The sequence below is a fragment of the Mustela lutreola genome, chromosome 4, assembly GCF_030435805.1.
Source record: "Mustela lutreola isolate mMusLut2 chromosome 4, mMusLut2.pri, whole genome shotgun sequence".
Lineage (NCBI taxonomy): Eukaryota > Metazoa > Chordata > Mammalia > Carnivora > Mustelidae > Mustela > Mustela lutreola.
The window spans coordinates 89,977,464-89,986,872 of record NC_081293.1 but is presented as its reverse complement, the minus strand read 5'-3'; the positions used below and the strand labels follow the sequence as shown (position 1 = coordinate 89,986,872).

Below are 9,409 nucleotides of genomic sequence, written 5' to 3'. Positions count from 1 at the left end.
GACGCGGGGAGGGGCGTGGGGGCCGCGGGCTGTGGGAGGAGGGCGGAGAGGCGGGGGGGAGGGCCCAGGCCCGAGGGTGTGGGGGGCAGGAGGCAGGAGCAGGCCTCGACCCCGGGCCTGGGCCACCTCTCCGCGGGCCTGTGCTCCCGAGGCCCTGGGCCCTGGATCCCCTAGCGAGGCCCTCGGGCTGCCCCCAGCCCCCAGGCCCACCGGCAGCCGACCAACCCCCACACCCCTCCCGGCGCCCCCGCGACCTGGGCCCCCCCACCCCCCTGTCTGTGTCTCTCCGTCAGGGCCTGGTGCGGGTGGGTTGTCAGGAGAAGCGCGGTGGAGGTAGGGCCACGGGGCGGGGCTGCCGCTTCTGGGCTGGTGTGTGGCGTCGCCCGTCGCCCATGTGTCCTCGTGGCCTCGGGTGGGCTGGGAGCGAGGTGGGGTGGAGAGGAGGGGAGAGCCGAGCCGAGCCGAGCCCAGCTGAGCAGAGCTGTCTGGAGGAGAGCAGAAGAGAGCAGAGGAGAGGAGAGGAGGGAAGGCCAGGTGGCCGGCTGGGCCTGGCCAAGGGCGCTGGGTTGGGCGCTGGTGGTGTGGGGGTGGCGGGGGCGGAGCACACCGAGCGCGGGGCGGGGGCGGGGGCGGGGGGTGTGGGGGGAGTGGTGGTGGGGGCGGAGGACGCACCCCGGTTGCGGCCTGGGGAGGCACGCTGTGGCGGCAAGGCTGGGGAGCCCCGGGATGGGAGAGTGCCCCGACAGACTTTGGCGTTGGGGGGGCCCCCCCGGGCGGGCTGGCGGGCGGGTGGGCGGGGTGGCGGGCGCCAGGCCCAGGGCAGGCTGAGTGGGGAGCCCTGGCTAACGTCGGGACCCGGGAAGCGCGCAGCAGGCTCTTGGGGCCGCCACCTGAAGCGGCAGGCGTCTATGGCCATAGCACCCTGAACGCGCCCGATCTCGTCTGATCTCGGAAGCTAAGCAAGGTCGGGCCTGGTTAGTACTTGGATGGGAGACCGCCTGGGAATACCGGGTGCTGTAGGCCTTTTTTTTTCGCCCCCAAACGCTTGTCTTTGGCCTTCCTCTTTTCTCTCCCACTTGGGCCCCCCTGCCTCTGCCTTGGCCGCCACCGCTGGGCGCCCTGGCCAACGCGGCTGCCTCCCAACAGTCCCTGAACGCCTCAGCCCCTGAGCCCGGTCCCCTCCCGCCCCTGACCCCCTGACCCCTGGCCACCCCAGACCCAGCATCGCGGGCCCCTGGCCCCAAAAAGGGCGGCCCGCTGCACGGGCGGCCGGCCACAAGCCAGCGTTTCCGCCTGCACGACACGAGGCCCACCCGCGCCTCAGCCGGCCTTGTGGGGCTGCTGGCACGGCGGGGCAGTCTTGGAAGGGGGCTTTGGGGCCAGAGGCAGGGAAAGGGGGACCGGGGTGAGGACCACGGCCATGGACGCGGGGAGGGGCGTGGGGGCCGCCGGTCTGTGGGAGGAGGGCGGGGAGGCGGGGGGGGGGGGGGGCCCAGCCCCGAGGGTGTGGGGGGCAGGAGGCAGGAGCAGGCCTCGACCCCGGGCCTGGGCCACCTCTCCGCGGGCCTGTGCTCCCGAGGCCCTGGGCCCTGGATCCCCTAGCGAGGCCCTCGGGCTGCCCCCAGCCCCCAGGCCCACCGGCAGCCGACCAACCCCCACACCCCTCCCGGCGCCCCCGCGACCTGGGCCCCCCCACCCCCCTGTCTGTGTCTCTCCGTCAGGGCCTGGTGCGGGTGGGTGGTCAGGGGAAGCGCGGTGGAGGTAGGGCCACGGGGCGGGGCTGCCGCTTCTGGGCTGGTGTGTGGCGTCGCCCGTCGCCCATGTGTCCTCGTGGCCTCGGGTGGGCTGGGAGCGAGGTGGGGTGGAGAGGAGGGGAGAGCCGAGCCGAGCCGAGCCCAGCTGAGCAGAGCTGTCTGGAGGAGAGCAGAAGAGAGCAGAGGAGAGGAGAGGAGGGAAGGCCAGGTGGCCGGCTGGGCCTGGCCTAGGGCGCTGGGTGGGCGCTGGTGGTGTGGGGGTGGCGGGGGCGGAGCACACCGAGCGCGGGGCGGGGGCGGGGGCGGGGGCGGGGGATGTGGGGGGAGTGGTGGTGGGGGCGGAGGACGCACCCCGGTTGTGGCCTGGGGAGGCACGCGGTGGTGGCACAGCTGGGGAGCCCCGGGATGGGAGTGTGCCCCGACAGACTTTGGCGTTGGGGGGGCCCCCCCGGGCGGGCTGGCGGGCGGGTGGGCGGGGAGGCGGGCGCCAGGCCTAGGGCAGGCTGAGTGGGGAGCCCTGGCTAACGTCGGGACCCGGGAAGCGCGCAGCAGGCTCTTGGGGCGGCCAGCTGAAGCGGCAGGCGTCTATGGCCATGCCACCCTGAACGCGCCCGATCTCGTCTGATCTCGGAAGCTAAGCAGGGTCGTGCCTGGTTAGTACTTGGATGGGAGACCGCCTGGGAATACCGGGTGATGTAGGCTTTTTTTTTCGCCCCCAAACGCTTGTCTTTGGCCTTCCTCTTTTCTCTCCCACTTGGGCCCCCCTGCCTCTGCCTTGGCCGCCAGCGCTGGGCGCCCTGGCCAACGCGGCGGCCTCCCAACAGTCCCTGAACGCCTCAGCCCCTGAGCCCGGTCCCCTCACGCCCCTGACCCCCTGACCCCTGGCCTCCCCAGACCCAGCATCGCGGGCCCCTGGCCCCAAAAAGGGCGGCCCGCTGCACGGGCGGCCGGCCACAAGCCAGCGTTTCCGCCTGCATGACACGAGGCCCACCCGCGCCTCAGCGGGCCTTGTGGGGCTGCTGGCAGGGCGGGGCAGTCTTGGAAGGGGGCTTTGGGGCCAGAGGCAGGGAAAGGGGGACCGGGGTGAGGACCACGGCCATGGACGCGGGGAGGGGCGTGGGGGCCGCGGGCTGTGGGAGGAGGGCGGAGAGGCGGGGGGGAGGGCCCAGGCCCGAGGGTGTGGGGGGCAGGAGGCAGGAGCAGGCCTCGACCCCGGGCCTGGGCCACCTCTCCGCGGGCCTGTGCTCCCGAGGCCCTGGGCCCTGGATCCCCTAGCGAGGCCCTCGGGCTGCCCCCAGCCCCCAGGCCCACCGGCAGCCGACCAACCCCCACACCCCTCCCGGCGCCCCCGCGACCTGGGCCCCCCCACCCCCCTGTCTGTGTCTCTCCGTCAGGGCCTGGTGCGGGTGGGTTGTCAGGAGAAGCGCGGTGGAGGTAGGGCCACGGGGCGGGGCTGCCGCTTCTGGGCTGGTGTGTGGCGTCGCCCGTCGCCCATGTGTCCTCGTGGCCTCGGGTGGGCTGGGAGCGAGGTGGGGTGGAGAGGAGGGGAGAGCCGAGCCGAGCCGAGCCCAGCTGAGCAGAGCTGTCTGGAGGAGAGCAGAAGAGAGCAGAGGAGAGGAGAGGAGGGAAGGCCAGGTGGCCGGCTGGGCCTGGCCAAGGGCGCTGGGTTGGGCGCTGGTGGTGTGGGGGTGGCGGGGGCGGAGCACACCGAGCGCGGGGCGGGGGCGGGGGCGGGGGGTGTGGGGGGAGTGGTGGTGGGGGCGGAGGACGCACCCCGGTTGCGGCCTGGGGAGGCACGCTGTGGCGGCAAGGCTGGGGAGCCCCGGGATGGGAGAGTGCCCCGACAGACTTTGGCGTTGGGGGGGCCCCCCCGGGCGGGCTGGCGGGCGGGTGGGCGGGGTGGCGGGCGCCAGGCCCAGGGCAGGCTGAGTGGGGAGCCCTGGCTAACGTCGGGACCCGGGAAGCGCGCAGCAGGCTCTTGGGGCCGCCACCTGAAGCGGCAGGCGTCTATGGCCATAGCACCCTGAACGCGCCCGATCTCGTCTGATCTCGGAAGCTAAGCAAGGTCGGGCCTGGTTAGTACTTGGATGGGAGACCGCCTGGGAATACCGGGTGCTGTAGGCCTTTTTTTTTTCGCCCCCAAACGCTTGTCTTTGGCCTTCCTCTTTTCTCTCCCACTTGGGCCCCCCTGCCTCTGCCTTGGCCGCCACCGCTGGGCGCCCTGGCCAACGCGGCTGCCTCCCAACAGTCCCTGAACGCCTCAGCCCCTGAGCCCGGTCCCCTCCCGCCCCTGACCCCCTGACCCCTGGCCACCCCAGACCCAGCATCGCGGGCCCCTGGCCCCAAAAAGGCGGCCCGCTGCACGGGCGGCCGGCCACAAGCCAGCGTTTCCGCCTGCACGACACGAGGCCCACCCGCGCCTCAGCCGGCCTTGTGGGGCTGCTGGCACGGCGGGGCAGTCTTGGAAGGGGGCTTTGGGGCCAGAGGCAGGGAAAGGGGGACCGGGGTGAGGACCACGGCCATGGACGCGGGGAGGGGCGTGGGGGCCGCCGGGCTGTGGGAGGAGGGCGGGGAGGCGGGGGGGGGGGGGCCCAGCCCCGAGGGTGTGGGGGGCAGGAGGCAGGAGCAGGCCTCGACCCCGGGCCTGGGCCACCTCTCCGCGGGCCTGTGCTCCCGAGGCCCTGGGCCCTGGATCCCCTAGCGAGGCCCTCGGGCTGCCCCCAGCCCCCAGGCCCACCGGCAGCCGACCAACCCCCACACCCCTCCCGGCGCCCCCGCGACCTGGGCCCCCCCACCCCCCTGTCTGTGTCTCTCCGTCAGGGCCTGGTGCGGGTGGGTGGTCAGGGGAAGCGCGGTGGAGGTAGGGCCACGGGGCGGGGCTGCCGCTTCTGGGCTGGTGTGTGGCGTCGCCCGTCGCCCATGTGTCCTCGTGGCCTCGGGTGGGCTGGGAGCGAGGTGGGGTGGAGAGGAGGGGAGAGCCGAGCCGAGCCGAGCCCAGCTGAGCAGAGCTGTCTGGAGGAGAGCAGAAGAGAGCAGAGGAGAGGAGAGGAGGGAAGGCCAGGTGGCCGGCTGGGCCTGGCCTAGGGCGCTGGGTGGGCGCTGGTGGTGTGGGGGTGGCGGGGGCGGAGCACACCGAGCGCGGGGCGGGGGCGGGGGCGGGGGCGGGGGATGTGGGGGGAGTGGTGGTGGGGGCGGAGGACGCACCCCGGTTGTGGCCTGGGGAGGCACGTGCTGGTGGCACAGCTGGGGAGCCCCGGGATGGGAGTGTGCCCCGACAGACTTTGGCGTTGGGGGGGCCCCCCCGGGCGGGCTGGCGGGCGGGTGGGCGGGGAGGCGGGCGCCAGGCCTAGGGCAGGCTGAGTGGGGAGCCCTGGCTAACGTCGGGACCCGGGAAGCGCGCAGCAGGCTCTTGGGGCGGCCAGCTGAAGCGGCAGGCGTCTATGGCCATGCCACCCTGAACGCGCCCGATCTCGTCTGATCTCGGAAGCTAAGCAGGGTCGTGCCTGGTTAGTACTTGGATGGGAGACCGCCTGGGAATACCGGGTGATGTAGGCTTTTTTTTTCGCCCCCAAACGCTTGTCTTTGGCCTTCCTCTTTTCTCTCCCACTTGGGCCCCCCTGCCTCTGCCTTGGCCGCCAGCGCTGGGCGCCCTGGCCAACGCGGCGGCCTCCCAACAGTCCCTGAACGCCTCAGCCCCTGAGCCCGGTCCCCTCACGCCCCTGACCCCCTGACCCCTGGCCTCCCCAGACCCAGCATCGCGGGCCCCTGGCCCCAAAAAGGGCGGCCCGCTGCACGGGCGGCCGGCCACAAGCCAGCGTTTCCGCCTGCATGACACGAGGCCCACCCGCGCCTCAGCGGGCCTTGGGGGGCTGCTGGCAGGGCGGGGCAGTCTTGGAAGGGGGCTTTGGGGCCAGAGGCAGGGAAAGGGGGACCGGGGTGAGGACCACGGCCATGGACGCGGGGAGGGGCGTGGGGGCCGCCGGGCTGTGGGAGGAGGGCGGGGAGGCGGGGGGGCGGGGGGGGGGCTGGCCCGAGGGTGTGGGGGGCAGGAGGCAGGAGCAGGCCTCGACCCCGGGCCTGGGCCACCTCTCCCCGGGCCTGTGCTCCCGAGGCCCTGGGCCCTGGATCCCCTAGCGAGGCCCTCGGGCTGCCCCCAGCCCCCAGGCCCACCGGCAGCCGACCAACGCCCACACCACTCCCGGCGCCCCCGCGACCTGGGCCCCCCCACCCCCCTGTCTGTGTGTCTCGGTCAGGGCCTGGTGCGGGTGGGTGGTCAGGGGAAGCGCGGTGGAGGTAGGGCCACGGGGCGGGGCTGCCGCTTCTGGGCTGGTGTGTGGCGTCGCCCGTCGCCCGTGTGTCCTCGTGGCCTCGGGTGGGCTGGGAGCGAGGTGGGGTGGAGAGGAGGGGAGAGCCGAGCCGAGCCGAGCCCAACTGAGCAGAGGTGTCTGGACGAGAGCAGAAGAGAGCAGAGGAGAGGAGAGGAGGGAAGGCCAGGTGGCCGGCTGGGCCTGGCCTAGGGCCCTGGGTGGGCGCTGGTGGTGTGGGGGTGGCGGGGGCGGAGCACACCGAGCGCGGGGCGGGGGCGGGGGCGGGGGCGGGGGGTGTGGGGGGAGTGGTGGTGGGGGCGGAGAACGCACCCTGGTTGCGGCCTGGGGAGGCACGCGGTGGCGGCACGGCTGGGGAGCCCCGGGATGGGAGAGTGCCCCGACAGACTTTGGCGTTGGGGGGCCCCCCCCCTCCCCCGGGCGGGCTGGCGGGCGGGTGGGCGGGGAGGCGGGCGCCAGGCCCAGGGCAGGCTGAGTGGGGAGCCCTGGCTAACGCCGGGGCCCGGGAAGCGCGCAGCAGGCTCTTGGGGCGGCCAGCTAAAGCGGCAGGCGTCTACGGCCATACCACCCTGAACGCGCCCGATCTCGTCTGATCTCGGAAGCTAAGCAGGGTCGGGCCTGGTTAGTACTTGGATGGGAGACCGCCTGGGAATACCGGGTGCTGTAGGCTTTTTTTTTTCGCCCCCAAACGCTTGTCTTTGGCCTTCCTCTTTTCTCTCCCACTTGGGCCCCCCTGCCTCTGCCTTGGCCGCCACCGCTGGGCGCCCTGGCCAACGCGGCGGCCTCCCAACAGTCCCTGAACGCCTCAGCCCCTGAGCCCGGTCCCCTCACGCCCCTGATCCCCTGACCCCTGGCCACCCCAGACCCAGCATCGCGGGCCCCTGGCCCCAATAGGGCGGCCCGCTGCACGGGCGGCCGGCCACAAGCCAGCGTTTCCGCCTGCACGACACGAGGCCCACCCGCGCCTCAGCCGGCCTTGGGGGGCTGCTGGCAGGGCGGGGCAGTCTTGGAAGGGGGCTTTGGGGCCAGAGGCAGGGAAAGGGGGACCGGGGTGAGGACCACGGCCATGGACGCGGGGAGGGGCGTGGGGCCGCCGGGCTGTGGGAGGAGGGCGGGGAGGCGGGGGGGCGGGGGGGGGGCTGGCCCGAGGGTGTGGGGGGCAGGAGGCAGGAGCAGGCCTCGACCCCGGGCCTGGGCCACCTCTCCCCGGGCCTGTGCTCCCGAGGCCCTGGGCCCTGGATCCCCTAGCGAGGCCCTCGGGCTGCCCCCAGCCCCCAGGCCCACCGGCAGCCGACCAACCCCCACACCTCTCCCGGCGCCCCCGCGACCTGGGCCCCCCCACCCCCCGCCCCTTCTCTCCACGGGGCCTGGGCTCCGCTCCGGCCGGAAGGGCATTCATTCCCTTCCCTCTCCCCAACCAGCTCCCCTTGGCCCCTTGGGCCCCGCGCCCGGGCTCAGGTGCCCGGGACGCGAGATGGCCGACCGCCCTGGGCTTCCGGAGCCGTGGGCACCCGGCTCCACGCTGCGTCTCCCAGGCACAGCGAAGGCAACCGCGAGGCTGTCTCGCTCAGCAAGACCGGGGGCGCCCCACACCGGGCCAAGAGAGGCCCCGGCCCCCCGCCTCACCCCTCACCAGAGGACTAGTCCAGAGGAAGAAACCCTGGCAGGCCCCCAGGCCAGACGGGGTGCTGGGCAGGAATGGGAGCCGAACGGGACTGCAGACACCAAAGCCCGGCCCAAGCAAGCCGGCCCTCCCTCCCGGGGCAGGTGGCAGGCCACCGCAGCCTCCTGGGTGTGTGGTGTCTTGTCCGAGTGTGTGTGCGTGTGTGTGTGTGTTTGTGTGTGTGTTTCTGTGCGCGTGAGTGGGTGTGTGAGCGTTGCGTGCACCCGTGTCTCCGACCGGGTCCCTGTGCGCATGCGGGTCAGGGTCACCGCGTCTGGCCTGGGGGCTGGGGTTGGGGGTGGAGGGTCTGAGGGGGGTCTGCGGGTTAGAGAGTCAGTCTCTGGGGCTCTGCGTTCTTGCCGTCTGTGCAGAGGTCCCTCCGTCTGTGTCTGTCCCTGTGTCTCCCTGGGTATCCGTGTGTCCGTGTAGGTGAGCCGGCCTGTCTGTGTCTCTCGGTCAGGGCCTGGTGCGGGTGGGTGGTCAGGGGAAGCGCGGTGGAGGTAGGGCCACGGGGCGGGGCTGCCGCTTCTGGGCTGGTGTGTGGCGTCGCCCATCGCCCGTGTGTCCTCGTGGCCTCGGGTGGGCTGGGAGCGAGGTGGGGTGGAGAGGAGGGGAGAGCCGAGCCGAGCCGAGCCCAGCTGAGCAGAGCTGTCTGGAGGAGAGCAGAAGAGAGCAGAGGAGAGGAGAGGAGGGAAGGCCAGGTGGCCGGCTGGGCCTGCACTAGGGCGCTGGGTGGGCGCTGGTGGTGTGGGGGTGGCGGGGGCGGAGCACACCGAGCGCGGGGCGGGGGCGGGGGCGGGGGCGGGGGCGGGGGGTGTGAGGGGAGTGGTGGGGGGGGCCGAGGACGCACCCCGGTTGCGGCCTGGGGAGGCACGCGGTGGCGGCGCGGCTGGGGAGCCCCGGGATGGGAGAGTGCCCCGACAGACTTTGGCGTTGGGGGGCCCCCCCCCTCCCCCGGGCGGGCTGGCGGGCGGGCGGGTGGGCGGGGAGGCGGGCGCCAGGCCCAGGGCAGGCTGAGTGGGGAGCCCTGGCTAACGCCGGGGCCCGGGAAGCGCGCAGCAGGCTCTTGGGGCGGCCAGCTGAAGCGGCAGGTGTCTATGGCCATACCACCCTGAAAGGCCATACCACCCTGAACGCGCCGGATCTCGACTGATCTCGGAAGCTAAGCAGGGTCGGGCCTGGTTAGTACTTGGATGGGAGACCGCCTGGGAATACCGGGTGCTGTAGGCTTTTTTTTTTCGCCCCCAAACGCTTGTCTTTGGCCTTCCTCTTTTCTCTCCCACTTGGGCCCCCCTGCCTCTGCCTTGGCCGCCACCGCTGGGCGCCCTGGCCAACGCGGCGGCCTCCCAACAGTCCCTGAACGCCTCAGCCCCTGAGCCCGGTCCCCTCACGCCCCTGACCCCCTGACCCCTGGCCATCCCAGACCCAGCATCGCGGGCCCCTGGCCCCAAAAAGGGCGGCCCGCTGCACGGGCGGCCGGCCACAAGCCAGCGTTTCCGCCTGCACGACACGAGGCCCACCCGCGCCTCAGCCGGCCTTGGGGGGCTGCTGGCAGGGCGGGGCAGTCTTGGAAGGGGGCTTTGGGGCCAGAGGCAGGGAAAGGGGGACCGGGGTGAGGACCACGGCCATGGACGCGGGGAGGGGCGTGGGGGCCGCCGGGCTGTGGG

General features: G+C 73.6%; 5 non-coding genes and 1 pseudogene across 5 annotated transcripts; all 6 read left to right on the top strand.

The window, feature by feature from the left end:
* The first annotated feature begins 904 nt into the window (after positions 1 to 904).
* Positions 905 to 1,023, top strand: LOC131830776 (5S ribosomal RNA). Its single transcript, XR_009353367.1, has one exon. It is a non-coding gene; the product is annotated as a 5S ribosomal RNA (ribosomal RNA).
* A 1,314-nt stretch (positions 1,024 to 2,337) lies between these two features.
* LOC131830809 (5S ribosomal RNA) lies at positions 2,338 to 2,456 on the top strand. Its single transcript, XR_009353399.1, has one exon. It is a non-coding gene; the product is annotated as a 5S ribosomal RNA (ribosomal RNA).
* Positions 2,457 to 3,759: 1,303 nt separating this feature from the next.
* Positions 3,760 to 3,878, top strand: LOC131830775 (5S ribosomal RNA). Its single transcript, XR_009353366.1, has one exon. It is a non-coding gene; the product is annotated as a 5S ribosomal RNA (ribosomal RNA).
* A 1,312-nt stretch (positions 3,879 to 5,190) lies between these two features.
* Positions 5,191 to 5,309, top strand: LOC131830808 (5S ribosomal RNA). The gene has a single exon (XR_009353398.1). It is a non-coding gene; the product is annotated as a 5S ribosomal RNA (ribosomal RNA).
* A 1,321-nt stretch (positions 5,310 to 6,630) lies between these two features.
* On the top strand, positions 6,631 to 6,749 carry LOC131830755 (5S ribosomal RNA). The gene has a single exon (XR_009353346.1). It is a non-coding gene; the product is annotated as a 5S ribosomal RNA (ribosomal RNA).
* Positions 6,750 to 8,853: 2,104 nt separating this feature from the next.
* LOC131830822 (5S ribosomal RNA) lies at positions 8,854 to 8,972 on the top strand (annotated as a pseudogene).
* The last annotated feature ends 437 nt before the right edge of the window (positions 8,973 to 9,409 follow it).